This window comes from Papaver somniferum, chromosome 9 (assembly GCF_003573695.1).
Source record: "Papaver somniferum cultivar HN1 chromosome 9, ASM357369v1, whole genome shotgun sequence".
Lineage (NCBI taxonomy): Eukaryota > Viridiplantae > Streptophyta > Magnoliopsida > Ranunculales > Papaveraceae > Papaver > Papaver somniferum.
The window spans coordinates 85,079-108,697 of NC_039366.1; the positions used below are offsets into that span (position 1 = coordinate 85,079).

General features: G+C 37.4%; 1 pseudogene; it reads right to left on the minus strand.

The window, feature by feature from the left end:
- Positions 1 to 1,061: 1,061 nt before the first annotated feature.
- On the minus strand, positions 1,062 to 23,426 carry LOC113309823 (annotated as a pseudogene).
- Between the last annotated feature and the right edge of the window lie 193 nt (positions 23,427 to 23,619).

A 23,619-nucleotide genomic window follows, 5' to 3' on the forward strand; every position in this document is an offset into this window, starting at 1 on the left:
TTATGAGGTGATTGAAGATATTTGGATGTTCTTGGGATATAAGTCTGGTTTATCAATCACTACACCAAATTCTGGGATCCGTAACAGAACTGAGCCATTACTAAAACGGGTTGTAACGGATCTTGGCTGTTGCAAAAGTGGGTATTACAAATTTTCGTAACATATTTGTGGCCGTTACGAATTTGGGTTGTAACGGCCCTCATCACTTCAAGCCGTTACGCATTTGCCACGTGGTAATATCTTTGAGCCGTGACGAATTATTTTTGACAACGGTGTCGTAACGACGATGATCCGTTACTACGTGGCACATTCTAATAGCTTACAGCCGTTATTACGTGGCAGATTGTAACAGCCTAAACCCGTTACGAACCTTTTTGTAACAACAAAAAATTACTGCCAGTATGATGACCGATTTTGACCAGGTCAATATCAATCAATTCATATTTACATTCAATCAATTCATATAAATATTCACTCAATTCACATCAAAAAAGAGAACAAACCTTCAAGTATAAAATAGAATACATAGACCAAGTTAAGTTCATTTTCACTAAAAACACTATAAGTTCAGCTCAATAACTACATAGAAACTTACTCAAAACTTGCAGATACTTCCCAAACACTAGTTGCCAAGCATTCTTCATCAAGTTCTCCATAATCCCTATCTTTAAGTTCATAATTCTAAACCCATAATACATGATGAAACAAACCAAAAATATCTATAAGTATGGCTAGGGCAAACATCATGGTAAGAAGTAAACAGTGTGTGATAAGATTAGCGTCGTCTCTGAGAGACAAAGAAAATTCACTAAGAGAATAAAAAAATCACTTGCTTGTGGTAACTGATTTGGCTCAATGAATGTGTATGCAGTGGAAATTGCTGAGGCTGTTGCTATGGTATTAGAATATGTTGTTGCTGCAGTGCAATAATTTTCTGTTGCTCCTTGTTCAGCTATTTCACCTGAATGAATCAACAAACAAACAAAAAAAAAACATAATAAACATGATGACCCTCGGCCACCTCATCTAAAAAAGTTTAATCAAAATGAAAACAAATGGAATTAGGGGAGCTCAACAACAATATGCTCCATGGTTGTCATCAATGATGATACACTACACAGGCAGCACAAGAAAATTTGATTAAAAAAATCACTCATAAGAACAGATGGGAATGAGAGAAGGTATCAGAGCAAAATTATCACAATAATACTTGTTAAACAAGGGGCCAAAGCAAATATTACCTGGCAGCATCTGTCAAAGCAGTTCTAATTACTTTTAGCGTATCAATAATCCCAGCCTTGATCATGTCAACATATTCACCTACGTTACACACAAGAAGACAAATGGACAAAACATAACAAAGAAATTAAGTTACTATCAAAAGCAATTTCCAGCAATGGTAACTTCTTTGGAATCTAAAAAAGCAAGTGCATACCCTTAGATGTATCATATCCAAGCTCGGTGTTTTCCTGCTCCAATAGCTTGCCAACAACTACAGCACGCTCAACTCCGGCATTTGATGCAATTGTTTTCACAGGGGCCTGGAATTGAAGATTGTCATTCGCAATACAATTACAACATACTGGTCAGAATTATAATATGTTTGATGGAGTAGCAGTAGAAACCGTTAACGCATTCTGTATGATCTGAACACCAATTTTCTGGTCGAAGTTGGCGGTTTCCAATTTGTCCAGCTCCCTTGATGCATATAAAAGTGCAATGCCACCACCTGCAACGAAGTAGTGCAGTCAAAAACATGTTAGCCACCAAAATGAAGCTTGACTAACTGATATATATATATATAGAGAGAGAGAAATCTCCGGTAGATGATTTATCAGTAAGGATTATGCAATCCGATACCAGGAACAATGCCCTCCTCCACAACTGCTTTGGTGGCATTTAGAGCATCAGTTACTCTGTTTTTTTTCTCACCAACTTCAGCTTCACTAGCTCCTCCCATCTGCAACACATTGAGCAGCATTTAACATGTAAGTTACAGAGTAACAATTGGATACGATAAAAAATAAGTAACAATAGAATAAGAAGACAATGAAAATGTAACAGTGTCTAAGGAAATCTAAGGAAATGGTGACAGACCTTTAAAACGGAAACACCACCAGAAAGCTTAGCTAGCCTCTTTTGCAACTTATCTTTATCATAATCAAAAGTGCTAATTTCAACTCCAGCTCTTAGCTGTTTACATCGTTCCTCGATGGATTTCTTGTCACCAGCCCCGTCAAGAACTACAGTATCATCCTTAGATATTGTCACCTATACATACACAACATCTATATTAAATATCATTAAAAAAACACTTGGTGAATATAGAAGCACTAAAACAACTCACGAAACAACTAAATGGTTCTACAGCGACATCCTGATGTAGTTATAAACATCAGAAATTTCACAATCACTCACCATCTTGGACGTGCCAAGATCTCCAACTCAACCTTCTCAAGATTCATGCCTAGTTCTTCAGTTATGAGCTGCAATGCACAAATAGGACAAATAGTTAAACGGAAGAAAGAACGAGCTTACCCTTACAGTTTAAGTGACAAGTAGAGGAAACATTAGTACTTACTTGACCCCTAGTCAAGACGGCAAGATCTTGCATACTAGATTTCCTGTTCTCTCCAAAACCTGGAGCCTTAATAGCACAGACCTGTAACATATAAAATAATCCCTCCCGGTCAAAAAGGAGTACAACGTAAACTTAAAGTAAGGAAAGTGCATTCAAAAATAATTAAGGCGAAAGTAGAGCACAAAAATTGAATTAAACCTTGATTCCAGCCCTAAGCTTATTCAATATGAGAGTTGCAAGTGCGTCACTTTCTATATCTTCAGCAACAATCAACAAAAGTCTTTGCCTCTGAAATCACAAGTGAAGAAGACAAAGAAACAATCAGGCCATCATTATAAGAATAGATGTTACCAAGTCACACAATACAACATATATACCATAAAGAAGATAATCACCTTTAGGGCCAGTTCTAAGACTTTCACCACAGAATTTATGCTAGAGATTTTCTTTTCATGGATTAGGATGAGTGGATCTTCTAATTCCTGATATATACATAAATATATGTTAGAAAAAGCACACATCTGGAAGAACAAAAAAAAGGCTACTAACTGCCATCAAACCAAAATGAAAACGAATGGAATCAGGGGACCTCAACAACAATAGACTCCGTGGTTGTCATCAATGATGATACACTACACATGCAGCACAAGAAAATTTATCTTTTTCAACCTGATCATACCAACACCAACAAATAAGCATTGTATACCTGGTGGAAACGAGGAGGGTCAACACCTGAATTGGTGGAAACAAGGTTCATAATATCTAAATTATAGCTATCACAGTAATGCTTAAATGCACGAATGATAAACACAATCACAATTCACAGCACATAACAGACTTCAATTAGGTAAAGAAAGTATACCTTAAACAAAATTCCTAGAATGAATTAGTTGATCTTGATTCCTTGTTTTGCCTCAATTGAACTTCTGAATCATCACTTTAAACCCTAACCATCAATTTCATCTTCAATCACCAACATCTATACTCAGAACCTGAAAATAATTCCCAATTCCTTCTTCTCTCTAATCAAAGTTCTAAACATCGATTCACTTCTCAAACTACCAAACCCAGTCTTTGATTTCTTCTTACCTGTCACTAAATTGAACCTTAAATCTATTTCCAAACCCTAACTTCCTCTCACTGATTCACCATATCCTTTACAACCCGAGTTAATACAACTCCACTATCTTCTACTTCTGTTATTCAACCCACCAATTCTTCCTTCGATTTTAAACAAACTCAATACTAACTCCATAAGCCCTAATTTTATTTCTTACTGATTCGCTGTTCTTCAATCAATAAGAACCCTAACCAAAACTAAATTCACAACCTTCCTGATCCATTTACTTCTCCAGATTTCTTCTTAATTAATATGAACGATTTCTCAGATAATGCTTCTGAGAATAAAAAAAAAAAAAGAACAGAGAATAAGAAGAAGAAGACGAAGAAGAAGAAGAATAAGAGAAATGAGATTCTAGGGTTTTAATTTGGAACTGCTGAGTATCTGTTTCTTCTTACTGGGTAGAGGGATGAAGAGGGACGATGAGGCAGTGAGAGAGATAGAGAAAAAGAGATAAGAGATGAAAGATGGAGTGGGAATAAAATCTAGGGTTTTATGGCTGAGATGCATCTCGAGAATAGAAAGAACTGTAGAGATATTATTTTAGGCGTATACGGTCTAGATGAAAGGCTAAAAACTACGCATGTGAATGGCACACACACAAACTGCAAGTGTTACGACCCAGTGTGACCAAGCGTGTGAGTGACACGCCTATAAAAAATTTCGTAACGGCTGCACACTTTTACGATTTTTTAAAATTTAGTAACGGCTTCTGCCTTTTACGAATTCTTTGTAACGGCCATTTGTAATGGGGAATTTGTAACGGCCATTTGTAATGGGGAATTTGTAACGGCCATAAGCCGTTACAAATTGTTGTTACTAATCCGGGAATTTGGTGTAGTGAATTGGTTCATGTTCATCTTGATTTATCAATAGATGAAACAAAAACTTCACAGGTATTTCTGTGGGAGACAGATTTATCTATCAGTATAGACTTTTCTGTAGGAGTCATATTTGTTTATAAGTCTTCGACTTTGGATCGCAACAACTCTTAGTTTTGGGTGAGTCTGCTAAGGGAATCAAGTGCGTAAATTCCTGTTGGGATTCAGAGATGTGAGTAACGCGGATGTACCTTAATCGGTGTGAGACTTGTTAGGGATGAACCACATTCCAGTCCGAAGTTAACTTATAATAGGCTAGTGTCTGTAGCGTCTTAATACAATGTGGTGTTCAAATCTTGACTAGGTATCGTGGTTTTTCTATATTTGCGGTTTCCTCGTTAACAAAACTTTTGGTGTCTGAGCTATTTCTTTTCCGCATTATATTTGTTTATATAATTGAAATATCACTGGTTGTGCATAGTTCAATGAATTGGTAAATCCAACCTTTGGTTGTTGGATAGAAATTGATTGATACTTGCATATTGGTCTTTGATACCATCCAAGTTGTTTCTCATAATAATCAACTCTCGGATTTATATTTGTTCGATTGGATGATTATATTCATAAAGCTCGCTTTATTAGCTCGTGCTCTTGGAATTATATTGGAGTTAGTCCATACAGATTGCCGAACAAAATATTGGGTGTGGTTGTTATACATCCTCTTTTTCATGAAGCATCTGCTAGAAGTTCACCATCAAACTTACTCGTTTTAGTGTCTGCAATAGCTTGTGAAGAACATGGTTTGGCATCTACGATATTAGTCTTCTTTAAAAGTTCAATGGCATATATGGTTTGAAAATCTGCATATAAATATCATTTCTCTTGATTTTCGGTCCTAAGAAATAATGAATTAGACCTAAGTCATTAATTAAAAATGACTTAGAGAGTTGAGAAATAACCTGATCACAAACAAATAAGGAAAACTCTGTGATTAGAATATCATCAACATAAATGAGAATAATGATGATAATAAAACTGTGTCTGAACGTAAATAATAATGTATCACCCTGGGATGCTTCCAAACTAAGAGAAAGCAATGAATCCATGCGTTTCTCATACCAAACTGTGGGAGCTTGCTTGCCCATATATTGATTTATGCAATTTGCAAACATAATGAGGTTTATCTAGATCTTCAAGGCCTAGAGGTTGAGTCATGTAGACTTTCTCTTTAAGATCACCATAAATGAAGGAATTGTTGATATCAATCTGCTTGACAGGCCAGTTATGATACACTTCAAGACAATGAACTATTCTTATGGTGGTAGGTTTAGCAACAAGGCCAAACGTTTCTTCATATATAGTTTATCCCTTCTTGTTGGTGATAGCCCTTGGGCACTAGTCTGGATTTAAGCCTCCCAACAGTACCATCTGGATTGTTTTTGATTTTAAACAACCATTTGCAACCAAATATATTTTGGGAAGGATCAGGTGGCTCAAGAGTCCATGAGCCAGCTCACTTGAGAGCAGTTCATTCATTTATTAGAAAAGTAAGCCATTTTGGATTCTTCTTAGCTTCAGCAACTGATTTAGGAATAATTTCTTCAACTAAAGCTATAATACTAGCTGAGATTGGATATTTGGTGCAGAATAGAGATTTTGGTGGTTGTGGCTAGAAGACTCCCATTTTACCCCTGGTTGTCTTTGAATGTGTATTGATAACTAGACGTTGTGTAACTGAAGATGGAATATCTGTATCATTTGGTTATGAAGTAATGATTGGTGAATAAATAACTGAAGTAAGTGCAGAAGTGGAAGTTGATTCCAAAGTTGTTTTGGCAGTAGTTATGTCAGAACCTAAAGTTGATGGTGTAGTGGAAACTGAAGATGGCTCCAAACTATTGGAATGCAGTTGTGAAGTAGTGTTTGAGATTCTATCCAGTTTGAATGTTAGAGAAGGAAACTGATATTCATGAAACATGACATGTCTTTAAATGAAGATTCTACCACAACAAGGTTCAAGACACATATATCCCTTTTGAGAAGCAGAATATCCAAGATAAGTGCAGACATTATTTCTAGGCTCAAGTTTAGAATGTGTATAAGGTTTGAACCATGGATAACAGGTACAACCAAAGACCCTTAAAGATGTATAATTTGGAGGACTTTCATATAGCTTCTCATATGTGAAAGAAAGGAGATGGAAGTTGTGGGTAATTAGTTAACCAAGTAATTAGCAGTTTGTAAGGCATCAACCCAGATTTATATGAATGAGCAAATTTCTACATAACCCAATCTCATCTACACCATTTTGCTTAGGCTTATGAGCACAGTTGTATTCATGAATATTCCTAATTCATTATTGATAAATTCTCTTCCTCCATCAGTTCTGATAATCTTAATCTTCATATCAAAGTAATTCTCAACTTGAATTTAAAAGATTTGAGCACTGTGATAAAATCAAATTCTCTTATTACTGGAAATGTCAACAATACTTACCGTAGTCATCAATGATGTTGTGAGGGTAAAATATCAACTCGCCACGTGGCGCAAGATCTAGACGGGTGCACCATATAATACTACAAGCAACTACACAATAATACTACCTTTTGTAATCCTTATCTTATCTAGTCTTAATTTAGTCAGCCCTAAGGGCAGTAAGGTAATTGGATGTACACCATATCTCCTATATAAAGAAATGAGATATAGGTTAGAGGGGGTTCCTTCCTACTTCTTCTTCATTCTCTCTCGGCGAGCTAAACTCTAGCTTCTCCTATTCTTCCATGGATGGAGTTTCAAGTCCCATGAGGACCTCCATTCATGGATCTTTGTGTATCACCACTAATAATAGTGAAAACAAAGTGGATGTAAGTCTTTTAATGGCCGAACCACTATAAAATCCCTGTGTCAATCTTTAATTTTATGCACCTTTATCTTTTATGTTTGATTTTCAATGATTTATGTTCGTTAGATCTTGTTGAATGTAGTAGTCAGATTTTATGCAACTACATTTTGGCGCTAGAAACAGGGAAGTATGAAGATTTAATCTACCTCCCTTGTAAAGTTTTACAATTTTTTGATGATTTCTAAAAGAAAAGTGGTTTCTCATACCACTATGTAGATTTCTATGAAATTGACGAGTAGATCTCGGACACAACACGATCTCTATGATCAGTGAAGTCTAGAAGAGCCTCAAAAGCATGAGATCTGCACTTTTTCATCACTTCTAGTGATTAATCTTACTCCTTACAGGGGATCCAGTAGATTGTAGTCCTAAAATGGCAATTTCGTAATTATTTTTTCTCTCTTCTTAGAGATATTTAAGACATCAGTTGATTCCAAGTCTTTAGATCCAGGAGTTTTCAATATCTCGGATGATACATATCTTCTTGACACAGATGTTAATGAATGAGGTGTACGTCGCTACCATGATTGGAGAAACAATTGTATGGATTTAATCACCATCTTCTGTTATCATGGTTGAAGGAGAGACAAATCTCAGTCACAGTTCAAATGGCGTGAAGACGAGCTTACTGGTGCTGTCAATGGTGGAAGAGAGATCATCCGATCTCGTGAAGGAGAAATTCCAAAGACGATAACCTGACGACAAAAGAGATCAACTGATCTCATAAAGGCATGATCCTGGTGGCAAAAAAGACCATCTGATTTCTCATGTAAACAATACACTGATGGAAAAGAAGATATTCTATCTCGTGGAGAAAAAATTCTAAAGATGGATCCATCCGATCTCGGGAAGACCAAGTCCAGAACGATGCCAAGATGGGTTCAGCTCGTACTTCCATTAATAATGAACGAAATAACCATACGATGGAATAGATGATTGGAATTTATCACCAATCACTATTGTTTCAAACCAAAACTTGTCTACCATGGAGGTCAATCCGCTATGTAAACAACGGACCTAAGCTACCTAATGAACCTTCAATAAAACAACCGCCATTGCTCTTGATGTGACGAACAGAGCAGTACACCCCAAAACACGGATGTAAAATGATGGATGATGCCAATGGTGGAGAAAAACCAGTCCGATGAGATAACTGGATATGCACGGAAAGGACAAGTCCGATCCCATGCAAACAAAATCCTAGATAAAACAGACGAGCTTTGTCTAGAGAAATAACAACCCCAAGAGAAACAAGTTTCCCGGTGGTTACGACCATGACAATTAATGGAGAATGGAGAGTTCACCCACCCACATAATCATGATGCCAAGTCTCGGTGCAGACGAGATGAATAGCTTGATTGAATAAACTTCATCGGACGAGCAATAACTCGTGCTTACAATAAAGGAGTCAGAGGCACTCGAGCTGCAAATTTTGCATGCACTTACGAAGTGACCTTGACGACAAATGACGGAGTAAGGGCTCACTGCCATGATAATAGATTGGAGTTAATCACCAATCTCTGTCACGATGGTTCCAAGACGAACTGCTGTTGCATGCTTCCTAACTGACGAAGCCATGTCAAGTAGCATTGCTATGATGAACTCGGGCGAACCAATTCGTGATTGCCCAGCCGATCATCGGCAAGACAATGACGTAATCGTACTAACTCGGAGTAGCAGATCAGAGAAACAAGTAGGGCTCACCAGCTAGACTCAACATCGCACGAACCGATCAGAAGAGGGATGATTAACTTAAACAAACTCACCATATCGCTCTGACCATTAACTCGGACGAGCCAATTAACGATGGCCTGAAGAGCCTCAGAACAATTGCGAACAAAGATGGCAACCCCACGAAGGTAAAACTGGAGTGACGACTCCCCATGATGGAGACTTGTGATCAAAAATATGGTCATGAAATACTATGATACATTTTCATAACACAAAGACAAAGGGTACATACTGGTGGTCATGCAACCAAGCGAATCCCAAAGGCGCAAAGTCGAAAATCAGGAGAAGTGGATGATTGGAATTCATTACCAATATCCATCACTGTGGAGTACCAGCTCAAGGAGCTTACAAAACATGAGACCGAACTGAATTAACATGTTCATATCACAAAGTCAACAACGACTAGATGGCACGAACACTGACTCTCTGTCACAGCCATCAACGACTCATACTGAGACGAAATAAAAGTTTGAACGGTCATGGGGCACAATCTGATTCTGTCCACATAAAAATATCAAGTCGACATATCTCGGCAAAGCAAGCTAGTCCACATAACGGCAGTCTTGAATTAATAAGCTCTTAATGAATTACGAAGCACGTCTGCTGACACTAGACAGATCCCTGGAGATATATGATAAGCCAACAAAGAGGTACTGGTGCTAACTGATAAATGTCAGGTGAATAACACACCACAGCTCACACTGATAGGGGCAAGATGCAACAGAATTCCAAGGAGACGCGCCATGGAGCAAAGTGCCGTAGCCCGGATGAAATAAGCGGTTGGAATTATACCAATCCTTATTGACGTTGTTAAAACCTTAACAGCCAAATAATAGACGAACCGACGCTTTTATGGAGTTTACCCTGTGGTCATAAATGAATAGATGATTACAATTTCATCAATATCCATTAACCCGGAGTCAGGCCTATGCACCTAAAATGGGTCTGAGCCTTAAATAATGCAGGAGCCGAAATTATTCCATACAGCAGGCCATGGGAAATAAATTTCCAACGATCATTAAGAATTTCTGAATCAAAAACTAAGGTTTATCCAATGACTGATAAGGCGTTAGTAATAAGCCTGCCGACAGTAGCTGGATGGACCATGAGGTGGCAAGATAAAAACCATTACTCTCTAGGTAGACGAGTCTAGCTCTCTATCTCTACAAGGAAGGATGATGCTTCGTCCTCGGCACCGATGAAGAATGGTGACCACTCTAGAAGGGGACGTAACACACAAGTAGTCTTAAAATAAGGAGACAAGAAATGATGCTAAGAAGAACAATCCGAAAACAAGGAGTACACTCTATAACAAGCTCTGACAGTAGGGAGACGATAGTCCTTGTCAAGAAGCTGTGACAGAAGAGAATGTCTTACTTTAGCTGGAAATAACATGCCTAACGTAAAGCTCATACAAAAGCAGTTATAACATTCTGGCACACACAAGTGTGACCCATGCTGAGACGAAACCAGGAGCCAACGAAGGACATCGCTACCTACGATGATAATAGAAGTAACCACTACTAATTTCTGCACTAACAGCAATCCACCCATGGGGCATCAAATAAATGCTACTCTCAAAAATATAAAACAAAAACTCGAAATGGAAATTATGTAGAAACGGATATCAGTCGCAGAACCGCTATGAGCGAAGAGGGTCGTCACCCTACAATGGTGGATGGAGCTTAAATTTCTTATCTCACTTTCATCATACTCACGACAGAATGAAAAGTCAAGACGGTGTCGAATGAACCACCATTTATGCATGAACAGTTAGTTACATACTAAAGCAGCTCATAACGAAGAGCCTTGTACACTGATTAATTTAACAAGACGAAGTAATCGTTGATATAGCGATCCAACTCCACGATGAATGTTGACTCCCACGATGCACAATCCTGCTGCCAGAGGCGAAGTCCATGCTTGAAGTTACAACCACAGTAACCATTGCCCATTCTTACCAATAAATTAAGGTGAAACTCACCCATGAAATCATGCGTAGAGCTACATCTCTCGGTAATCCAAGGGATCATACTAGAAGGCCAAACTATGAAGTAACTACTAACACCAGCGACGAAAAGATGGCACTGACGATCATAAGTCAGTATACACAATGATGTCACAATAAGAACAACATATTGGAGGTCCAAGATGATAAGTCTCACAGAAGCCAGACGAGCCCGACACCTACAATTTAAGCAACGATGACGTGCAAAATAAATGAGCCAGCATATAATCCTATGTGAAAGGAATTATTGCTAAGAAGGTCATTTACCCAAGCAACATCGGACATCTCCTACAAGAGATATGAGAGTCCCTTACCATTCTAACGAGAATGATAAAATTCGAAGGATACAATCATTCAAGACCGTTAAATATGGTATAGCTCGGAGGATACATCCCTTCAATACCATCAAATATAGAGTATACGAACCTCTAATAGAGGCCACGAAGCCGAACTAACAAAGGCTATATGTCTTGAATGGGATCCAATTTGGAACAATAATATAAACATTTCTTGAACATTTTCATTGTGTTTGTTTTAATTTTTTCTTTTGAATTTTTTTGTATCTAGGATTTATTTTTGTTTGTTTATATATTTGCTTTTTGCATTGCATATAGTTAGAAAATTTGGATTCCAAACAATACTCTTCCAAAAAGCTCATTAAGATTATGGCACGGTGCTAGCTACACCTTCCATTCTACAAGGAATGATGCGGGAACAATACTTAAGCTACCTAAGACAGAAACAGACCTAAGATAATGCCATCACGATCATGAAATCGGATGATGTCCTGCCATAACAGGAGATATCCAGAATTGGGGTACTTGTCTTTGGCTAAGACAAGAATCACCTAACCGAGATATCGCCCTCCAAAAAATGGTTAAAAAGCAAGTGAATCAAACATCTGACCACTCAACCAAGGGGTAAGTATAACCTGAACAGGACACTATTAAAATAACAAAGGCGAGCAAGGAGATTCGTTAGACTTCAAACCCAACACCATAAGAGAGGACCTCTCCAGTTAAGGAACTGATCACTCCTTGGTCTTGTCACCCATAGTTGGATTAATGTCATAAACGAAAAACATCCTCGGAGCCACAAAAGCAAACCCATGTTATTTCAAAAACAGGTGATGTTCAAAAAATTGCCTCGGAAGGAGCACGAGGACTTACACAAGTTACTGATTGAATAATATCGCCTCCAATGATAAACGACGATATATCGGAGAGAACCTATACGAGGGCTTACAAAAAGCATAACCAACAATATACCACAGGAGCAAAAATGGTGAGACATCGGACTTCACAAATACTAGTTACATGGTGAAAAAGGAGAAAACGATCAAAATGGAAAATCATTCCATCAAAGCTATACAGGGACAAGAATGGAAGTATTTCATCCCGATGAAGGTATCGGGGAATTATTACAAACAATAGCCCTTGAAGTGGTGGAGCCCGATGTGCTAAGGAGATTCACATCTCCCATAACGCTATTAATGACGGAAAATGGAGTTTCACATCTCCCGTAACGCTATTAAGCACAGCAATAATTTAAAATTAGTTACATGAACGAAGGAGAACTTAGCTCGTGAAGCATCAACCTACCTTGCTGCCATACGATGATCGCATCAGCGATTCTCAAAGCAGACCACAAAAAGTTAACATGGTGAACACTATGGTGGCTAAAAAAGGTGCGCAGTACGATGCCAAGCTATCAGAAGGGCCACCCGATGCAATGAGGTAATCTAACTCTATGAAACTAAAATTCTGGAGTAGCCCAAGGCGAGGCGCACTGCCCAAAAGAGTACTTATTACAATATATCTAGGTAGGGGCATGTGCATTAAGCAAAAATGCCACCTCACCAACACCACCATATAGTAATGATGGCCGGGAGGTAAAAAATCACCCTAAAATCTCAAATAAAGGAGTACTTATTACAATATATCTAGGTAGGGGCATGTGCTAGAGATGCTACAATTATGCACACTACAAGAAAAATTGGATTAAGCGACCAGTCATTTGCGGTTGGAAAAGCCCATATTGAGTCGCTCTAACCCTTAAAGCGACTTAATTTGGCTCTCGCTCTCGAGTTGCAAAAGGTGGGATTTCTACAAGTCTAGAGCAGCTAGGCAATCACTTTAGTAATCAAGCAATTATCACATAGCGTCTTTTTTCTTAATTGCTTCATGGCTAGACCGACCTTCCTAGAGCAAGCAAAATAGTGATCGCTTTAAAGCTAGACCAACCAAAATACAACAAGTAAAACGCTGATCACTTCATAGATAAACCAACGATAATAGAGCAAGTAAAACGCCGATCGCTTCATAGATTGACCAACCATAATAGAGCAGGTGAAATACCTGAAGTTGGTTGCTTACATTTTGAGCTACCAAATTTTTTGCCCTGAAGTTAGTTCCTTACATTTTTGAGCTACCGAAGTTGGTTGCTTACATTTTTGAGCTACCAAACTTTTTGCCCTGAAGTTGGTTGCTTACATTTTTGATCTACCAAACTTTTTACATGTTACATCTGTTGTTCTAGAGCCGGAAGTATCTGGCCGATTTCGATTTAGATAATCCCAAAGTGAAATTAAAATTAAAATTACAATTAAAATTGATACTAAAACAAATTATGAATCCAATTAAAAACTGAATCAAGTTTTATTGTATCACATAGATCAATTTACATTATTTCTTTAAAAAAAAAACAATCTTTATACGAACAAAAAGATCAAAAATACAAACTAATCATTACATTTTCCTTAATTTTGAAACAAAAGATGAACACTCCTTTGACTTTGTAGCACCAAGCTCATAATAAGAGATTCATACTGCCATCATTCTTGTGTTTAAGTTCCTCTTTGATCATTCATCATTCAAGTGTAAAGAAACCAGCAAATCCTGAATCTCCACAACTTGTAGTCTGCTCTTTGCCCAAATGGATAGGTGCAGTTAGAGGATACTTGGTAATTAACACCTGTGGAATACGGGCATGTACCGTATCCATAGGTAAGCAAAGAATGGTTACAGTGATGCCACCATATCCATAGGCAAGCAAAGAATGGTTGCAGTAATGTCAGATGCATCACCGGCAATAAACCTTTCAAAGTTGGTAGCTTCCTCATTCCCAGTCCATTCATTTTTGAAAATACACAATCTAGTTAAGATAATTCAAGCATTGTTTTGAAATTGAAAAAGTTGAACAAAGATTAAAGTATATCTTATACCTTCTGCTTCTTTATCAGTCTCAATTGAATCATACCACCTCAAATCCCTAGATTCATTAGCTGCGTTTACTGCCGATTCCAAGACTTTAATCACCCAAAACAAAAACACAAAAAACATTTCAGAGACCAGATAAAACTAATTAGACATACTTAAGCAATCAAAGAAAGAAACCTCAGATTTTGATTAAAAAATGAGAGCGAAAAAATAGTAAAAGAAGTAAGAAATTGGGGGTTTGTTACCGTATCAAGGAGATTGAGACAGTGCCGATGATAACCAGTTATACTAAACCAACAGCTACACCCCATTATCTGAATCCACCATCAACCTTCTCAAATCAACAACAAACTCAGATTTCTTCTCTGATTTCTTCAATAGCGACCAAATCCAAATCAGTGACATAAAATCTCGTGTAATAAGAATTCAAACTAACCCCATATCTTGATTCTTCCATAACTCTCATTGTCTGACAAATATATGGTGTCAATATCGAACCCAATCAAACCTAGGGTAACGGATTACAGAAAAAAATGCAAAATTTTCAGAATCTAATAAGAACCAAAATCCCTAAATGCATCGAATAAGAAAAGCCCTAAACAAATTTTGAAATATAAATTGAAATAACAAGGAATCATACTTTCTTGATGATACTGAAGTTTGAAGAGAGTTAAAAAGAGTGATTTCGTGTTACTGGTTTGGTTGAAAGAGAGAGAAAGACATGTAGGTGGGTGAGTTGTTAGTGTGAGAAACGGGATCTAGTTTAGCAAAAGATGCAGGAGAAGAGGAAATGGAGATGGGATAGAGAAAGGAGGCAAAGAGATATATTTAGGGTGTTCACTAGAACCCATGAATCTACCGATAGAAGTGACTGCATCTCAATCTTCATTTCCAATCCATTCATCATCAATTAATCGATGTGAGATTTGGTTTCGTTTGTTCAGATGTAGAATTTGAGTTTTTCTCTGAGGGAGGGGAAGATGAGAGACGAGAGAAAAGTGAGTGAATGAAGATAAGTGAGAGAAAAAAAATCGTTTTATCTAAAAGAATTTGAACGGCTAAGATGTGGTAGGATGGGGTCATACGGATTATGAAAATATTTGGACGGTATAGATTTATGTTAACAGTGTCATACGGATCAAGGAAAGTGTGTTTTATTTGTGTTTTCTCTGTGTTAATACGAACTCATGTTTTCGGTTTAATTATCAATCTTTGACATGAAAAAAAATCCAAAAAAAATATTAATAAATTTAGGACATTGTTATCGACATTCTGATATAAAAAAATCCAAAAAATGTATAAGAATGAATCGGGAAAATGAAAAATGAATTCGATAATTGGTGTGTTTCTTTGTGCTTTCTCTTTGTGTTTTTGTGTTTTCTCTTAGTGTTTCCGGTTTGAATTTCGACTAGTCACATAGGTCATGAAGTAATTTTCACAAGTCATACAGGTCATGAAGTAGATTTAGTTCACACTGGTAAACTCAGGTTATAAGATTCCTAGAGATGTACCACGAAATTCAGAATGGTTCTGTCTGTAAACTTAGCTAGATACATCATCAAAATTGATGAATATAAAGCTCGGTGTTGATTCGAACTTCAAATGTGGTATGACAACATATAAACTATGAGCCAAAAATATTTGGGAGGGTTTTGACTTAAAACTTAGCATGATACATCATCGAAATCGATAAATATGAAGCTCATTGTTGATTCAAACTTCAAATGTGGTATAACGACATATAAGTTATGAACTTAGAAGCTTCGGGAGGGTTCTGACTTCAAAATTAGTTGGATACATCATCAAAATCGATAAATATGAAGCTCGATGTTGATTCGAACTTCAAATGTGGTATGACAACATACAAACTATGATCCAAGAAGCTTCAGGAGGGTTCTAACTTCAAACTTAGCATGATACATCATCGAAATCGATAAATATGAAGCTCGGTGTTGATTCGAACTTCAAATGTGGTATAACGACATAAAAATTATGAACTTAGAAGCTTCGGGAGGGTTATGACTTCAAACTTAACTGGATACATCATCAAAGTCGATAAATATGAAGCTCGGTGTTGATTCGAACTTCAAATGTGGTATGACAACATACAAACTATGATCCAAGAAGCTCCGGGAGGGTTCTAACTTCAAACTTAGCATGATACATCATCGAAATCGATAAATATGAAGCTCGGTGTTGATTCGAATTTGAAATGTGGCCATGAGTGAACTACTTTGGAATATACCCTAAAACCTTAAAAATCTATTTTCTGGCATATTAAAAATACATTTACATGTAAGCACCGACGGTGTGTTTCGGAGGAGAGGAGAGGTGTTTTGAATTGGGGATACCTCTTTTATCAATCCAAGATATCGTAATTATATGCAGGAGGATCTAAGTCCTTTGTGAAAATGCGGGGTATAACAACCACACCCAACAATTCTTTTGGGAATCTGAGAGGACTTACTCCAATACACTTTCTAGAGAATCAACTAGACAGTTAGACTCAATCTAGAGTTAAGTATATCAAAGAGTTTTAATATCTCTGTTTCACAATGTAATCAGCAAATCAAACAGATAAAACTCCGCGAGTCTGATTATTATGTGAAACAACTTGAACGATACCAAAGACCAATATACAAGTGTCAAACAATGTAAATCACAACCCAAGGTTGGATATTCTAATTGATTGATCTTAACGCACAACCTGTGATATTTCAATTATATAACAAAATATAATGTGGAAAAAAATAACACAGACACCAGAATTTTGTTAATGAGGAAACCGCAAATGCGGAAAAACACCGGGACCTAGTCCAGATTGAACACCACACTGTATTAAGCCGCTACAGACACTAGCCTACTACCAATTAACTTCGAATTGGACTATAGTTTAACCCTAATCAATCTCACACTGATCCAAGGTACAATTGCGCTCCTTACATCTCTGATCCCAGCAGGATACTACGCACTTGAATCCATTAGTAGATCTCACCCACAACCAAGAGTTGCTATGACCTAAATTCGAAGACTTGATAGACAAATATGTCTCACACAGAAAAGTCTATAGAATTGCATAAATCTGTCTCCCACAGAAATACCCAAGAGTTTTTGTTCCGTCTTTTGATAAATCAAGGTGAACAAGAACCAATTGATGACCCGGTCTTTGTGAAAGAAGATATTATGGAATCACAAACGATGAGACGAAGGTCTTTGTGATTACTTTTCTATCTTTCATATCGGAGATATAAAATTCTTAGAATGTAATTGTTCCAATTGTACTCAACACGATAGAAACAACAAGATCAGATCACGCAACTACCAAAGATAATAGTTGGGTCTGGCTTCACAATCCCAATGAAGTCTTCAAGTCGTTAACCTACAGGGTCTCGAGAAGAAACCTAAGGTTAAAGGAGAATCGACTCTATTTATGCAACTAGTAACACACAGGAGGTGTGGGGATTAGGTTTCCCAGTTGCTAGAGTTCTCCTTTATATAATTTTCAAATCATGGTTTGCAATCTAAGTTGCCTTGGTAACAAAGCATTCAATATTCACCGTTAGATGAAAACCTGATTAGATTCAAGCTAACATCTTTCAACCGTTAGATCGAACTTAGCTTGTTATACACAAATGAAATGTACCCTCATTTAGGTTTAAATAGCCGTACCTAAACGTGTACACCATGTTGGCTCAACCGTAGTGTTAGATCATAACTCAGTTGACCAGTGTATCTCGCGATGATGTACTAGGAATCAGTCCTTGATCTCAAATATGGTGAGTCTTGCTTACAGGAGATATGCGTATCTCTGCTCTGGGTCATAAGTCCGTCGGGGACGTCTTTACGCATCTACAGAGCCTAAATGACCAAGAGTATCTCGCCGAGGATGTATACTAGTGGGTATGCATACTAATGGTAAACCGTTGGTTGTTTTCTTGGGAAATTTTCCAAACTATCAATTTTAAAGAAAATAGTTTGTGAACAATAAATTGTTCTAACTAAGTTTGCTAAAGATCTATGAATATCCATTACTCGAATATATTTCAAGAGTTTCAGCAAGACAAGATTGAACTTGAATCTTAGAAGTGTGTATGAGAAATATAGCAAAAGTGAACTATAGCCATGGTCAAGGTATAACCAACGAGTATGCTTAAGCTTAGGCACTTCATGTACTTTTTCATTTGCACTTAAGCTTCTGAACTAGATTAGGTCAACCAGGTATGCATACCAAGTGTGGGTACCTTTTGGTAGTTGTGAAATCAGATCGAAAAGGTGTGCATACCTGTGTGCGTATGTCCTCTTGGAAGTTCGCGAAGTCATATCAGAAGGGTATGCATACCGGGTATCCGTATCGTTAGGAAATCCCGAACTCAGACCAAAAGGGTATGCATACTGATGGTAAACAATTGGTTGTTTTCTTTGGAAATTTTCCAAAATATCAATTCGAACCAAATATTCACCGACTTCACCTAATTACACTTGTTATCCTAGCCTTCATTAGTTAACTTCACATGTTATCAACCAATCTTATCCAACTTCACTTTCACTTATTATATGTCATATTATTTGATATTATTCGGCCTTACTCAATTTCTTACGGATTCATCGGTTTCTCTGGTTATCATCAACGTAACCGAATATCAATTGACATAAATGAATTTCATCCGTCATCTATCAATCTATATGAAACCGTACATATACTCATGATCTAAGATTCGTACCCTAGTTAGTAATTCGTCGAATTATAAGTGAATGATTCGCAAGCATATCCGAACTGACCGGATCCAATGATACTTCTGAATAACTTAAACTTTGTCTCTAGTACGCGTACCATATGGGTTTTATGAATATATTGCGAATTATTCGCCTAATTAGTTCGTTCACCCGGTTAATGCAACTCAGTACCTTAAACTTTCACATTCTAGCACCTGAACCACCAGACCAACCATATGTTGGTGCTATTACTACAAGGTATTTGATATATAATGCATTTAAACTACAAATCATGACACCCCTTCTAAATTTTTTATATTTTTAGTTTTTTATACATTGCTGAATTTCTTAAGCCGATTTCATATCTTAAAAACGAATTATACACGTACGTCTATAGTCCAAATCTTCTGCTGAACAACAGACAGTTAACCGGATTTTTGACCGAATCTGATCTATACGAATCCGTATAATACCTGTACGTATGCCGTCCCGAACTTCCGTTCGTACCCCGATTTGCCAACTATGATCCATAATTAGAAATAGATCCGTATGATTTTAACCTGGCAATGGGAAGCCAAAGACTATCGAATAAATTAGAGATAGATCCGTGTGGTTTTAACGTGGCCAATGGGAAACCAAATCAATTACACACGGATCCGTATGATTTTAAACTCGCTAATGGGAAACCAAAAACTCAAATCCATTAGAAATGGATCCGTATGATTTAATCTGGCCAATGGGAGTCTAGAGACTCAAATCGCGCGGATTTCCACCTTGTCCGATGCCGATACCGTGCAAATATATTCCGGGGAAACTATTTTTAGCGGGAAGTTGGCGCCTTAGTCCATTTTTTGGCGCGCAATTTTCTTTTGAAACCCAAGTTCCCACTTGCTTTAAAACTCAAAACTCGAAACCCTACGACCTAATTCTCTGACAACCATTCTTCTCCTCTTCAAGTTCCCTGGCCTTTCTTTCCTTCTTAGCAATTTCCACCACTCTTTCTCATACCGCTATCTGCCGAATCACTACGTTATTAAAATTTCCAAAATCCAGATTATGATGCTGGACTTCGTAGTCTTAGACAGATTGTTACTGTAAATTGGTAACTAAGGCTTTAACTGTATATGCTTTTCTCTACTGAAAATTGGTAACTAAGGCTTTAACTGTATATGCTTTTCTCTACTGAAAATTGGTAACTAAGGCTTTAACTGTATATGCTTTTCCAGTCCAAGTTAGTTTACTGACATTCCATATCTCCATTTACAGTCGCTTATAACCTGTTTGACAAAACTACTCTAAGAGTTTTCTCTCAGATTTGGTTAATTCGATACTGATAAACTAAATTTATGTTTATGTTTCTTGTTTCACATGGATTCTGGATTCTTAACAAGGTCGTTTGAAAGAGGGTAAGAAAATGAACCGAAGAATTTTATGAGGTAATAATGGCTATTTTGAGTCATTATTTAGCTAATTAATGTGGGGGTTTGCTTGTTTGGTTCATAATTTGAACCTGACTTTTGGTTTCCCACCAGAAGATTCACAGATTCAATGTTCTGAATTCATGAATTATGGACCATACGGGTAATTTGGTGATTTGATAACTATTAATCAGATTGATATGTATACTGGGTATTCCATGATTGACAGAGGGACTCAAAAACTCCAGGAGGGAGAAACTAGCTGTTTGATTCCGTGAACAAAGTTCATGTTTATATCTATTCCAAAGAATTGTAGTTAAGTGATGATGGATAACTGGTAAACAATCGTAGTTATGACTTGAAATTGAAGAACGTTAATTTTATGTTGTGATTTTGGAGTCGAGCTCAACTTAACCTCTCTTTTAAACTGGTGGTACAACTTGGTGGCCAATAGAGGTTTAACCGACCATAGATTTTTTAGTCGGCAGTCCTTATTCCCTCTAAGTAAATACCAGCACAAGTACTTCCGTAGTTGCTCTTGTTTACTTGATCAAAATATGGAGCGAGCAAATACTTCTCGTAGTGGCTGTGAATTAGTGGATCTTAGGTGAAAGCAACCAAATTTTTGGGTAGTCGGAAATTTAGTTGCTTGACTGTTCAAGCGGACCAAAATTTTGTGGTCTTGCTAAAATTTTGATCGCTTAAGCTATGTTTTCTTGTAGTGGCAAACCTCATAAAAGGGCGATTTCAGTACCAAACCTATCCATACTCATGAGGTCACGACGAAGCGGACAAATTCCTTCCCGGGATAGATGCACAAATCGGAGTAAAGTCCAACGATGGCGCCACACTATGGAGTAAAGAAAGTAGGACACTTTCTCCCTATAACAACGAAGGCGGTGAAAGCCCACAATAACAGTCACCAAATGGGTGATATACACAATAAAATATTGTGAAGCTCGTGGTCCACTCTACTTCCAAAAGTACAATATTGGACAGAGCTATCAGCAGCCCGATATAAAGCTCCACACGAGCAAATCCAAGGGGCAAATCAATCCAAGACATGTTGAGCCATTAACGGAAACAAGGCGGATGGACTAATATTAAAAATACATTTTACAGTTTGGGTCAAAGACCAACTAAAGGCCAGCAAAAGCAAGGGAGATCCGGGCAATCGGAGCCGATGGCGTAAAACACAATATACTACAGCAAACTATTGCATTTGATGTCTGTATATCTGTTGATTTTGGTAGTACACTGTTTCTGCACTTGCTAAATTTTGTGATCAGGTTCTGTCTTTAAGCTTTCTTTGGTCTTTACTCAGACTGCCTGACAGACTGGGTGAGCAGGAGTAGGAGGTTGGATTGGTCCATCCATAGCATATTTTTTGCATAAATCTGATATATCAGTCGACTGATGAATTTGTAATGTCACTTCAATTGATAACTGCCATTGGAAACAGTTCAAAGAAAATCTTGTTTGATCCAGGTAATAAAGTATTTGCGCATGAATTGGATGGGACAGGAATACAGGACAGTTGAATAACACATTGATCAGATTCCAATTGCAGGAAACCCAAAGTAGACATGATATAGCCATATCTGACAGATGTGTGGGAAACTCACTGAAAGTAACCACCATAATGAACAGAATTACTAGTCCTATGGTGAATTCTGTTGGAGCAATACAGGTTGTAGGTTTTAATCCAGTAGAGTAGACCGTCTTGTTGTTTTGCTCGATCGTTGCTGAGACTATATTTTGGCGTTTAATCCATATAGCAGGCCGTCTTATTTTAGCTTTTAGGTAATTTAATCTTTATGACAAAATCTATCCGTTTCGTTTCTTTTTAATGAGAAGAAACTGTCATGTCCGGTTCTCCATATGCACTTGCAGTAGAAAGTGTATCAGGAGCAACCGAACCGTACAACTATTATCACAGTATACTAATGACTAACCCCTTTAATAAACATTACAAAGAATCACATTCACAGTGCAAACTAGAGAAAAAAACACTCTAAGGAAATATATACAAAAAACCACCAAAAACGTAAAGATAATTAAAGCCAAGTCGTCATGTCCGTCTTATTTTAATTACATTCATAGCTGAGTAGCTGCTGTCAATAGAAAGTCAAGTCGTCAGAAGATATTTAAATCCAGACCACAAACCTAAAGTATTATCATATAACACATTAGGAAAACTTCGTTTATTCGGCTTAATAACATCATTAGTTGGCTTAATGATCTTGTTAACAGTCATATAAACTTGCAGAAGTCCTTGTTTTTTAGGTTCAGATCCGTCCATCTTCACCAACTGAACGAATTTAGTGCAATTTTTATCACCAGATAACAAATCAGCTGACACAGGTTTTACGAGATCGCCTTGTAAGAAATCCCATAACGGAATTCTAGCTCTGCCAACAACTTTAGTACCACAAGACGTCCCAACTTCGTCGTAAGGCACGTTCATGTCACCTTTTTCATAATTTCTAATCACTTCTAGTTTCAAAACTGATTCATGGATCTTCAAGAAATCAATATCAAACTGAATACCCGTAGGAGCCCATCTAAGGTATCTTCCCATAAACCTACATCTGTCTCGAGTATCTTTACACAAATATTTACCATCCAATATATTTTCCAAGCTAACAGAAACGTAGTACCTAGCAGGCTTTACAAGGAGGTCTGCGAAGCCACGGCTTTTGTGTTCTCGTCGCTCTTTGCCTCCGAGGTGTTTCCCCTCCAAGTTTTTTACATCATCGGTGCAGGGTTGCTGTTTTACTTTTTCGCCTTCGAGGTTTTTGATTTCATCGATGCAATCTATACGCAGAACAACTTTAGCTTTGGTAATATCTTCTTCTGGTACTGGAGAACTGTTCACGCTTACCACTGATTTTCCCTTACAGCAGTTTTCCATTCCCACTCGATATTCAGGCACATTATAGAATTTCGTTCGGTTAAACATCTTTTCTTTTCCTTTGTGCGCACATAAAATTCACGTAACGGCGTAATGCGATATTTTATTTATAGGAGTATAGGAATTGGAATGGATACTTGTCAGGGATAAAAAAGGATTTGAATCCTAAAGAAATTTGGATTCCTTAAAAAAA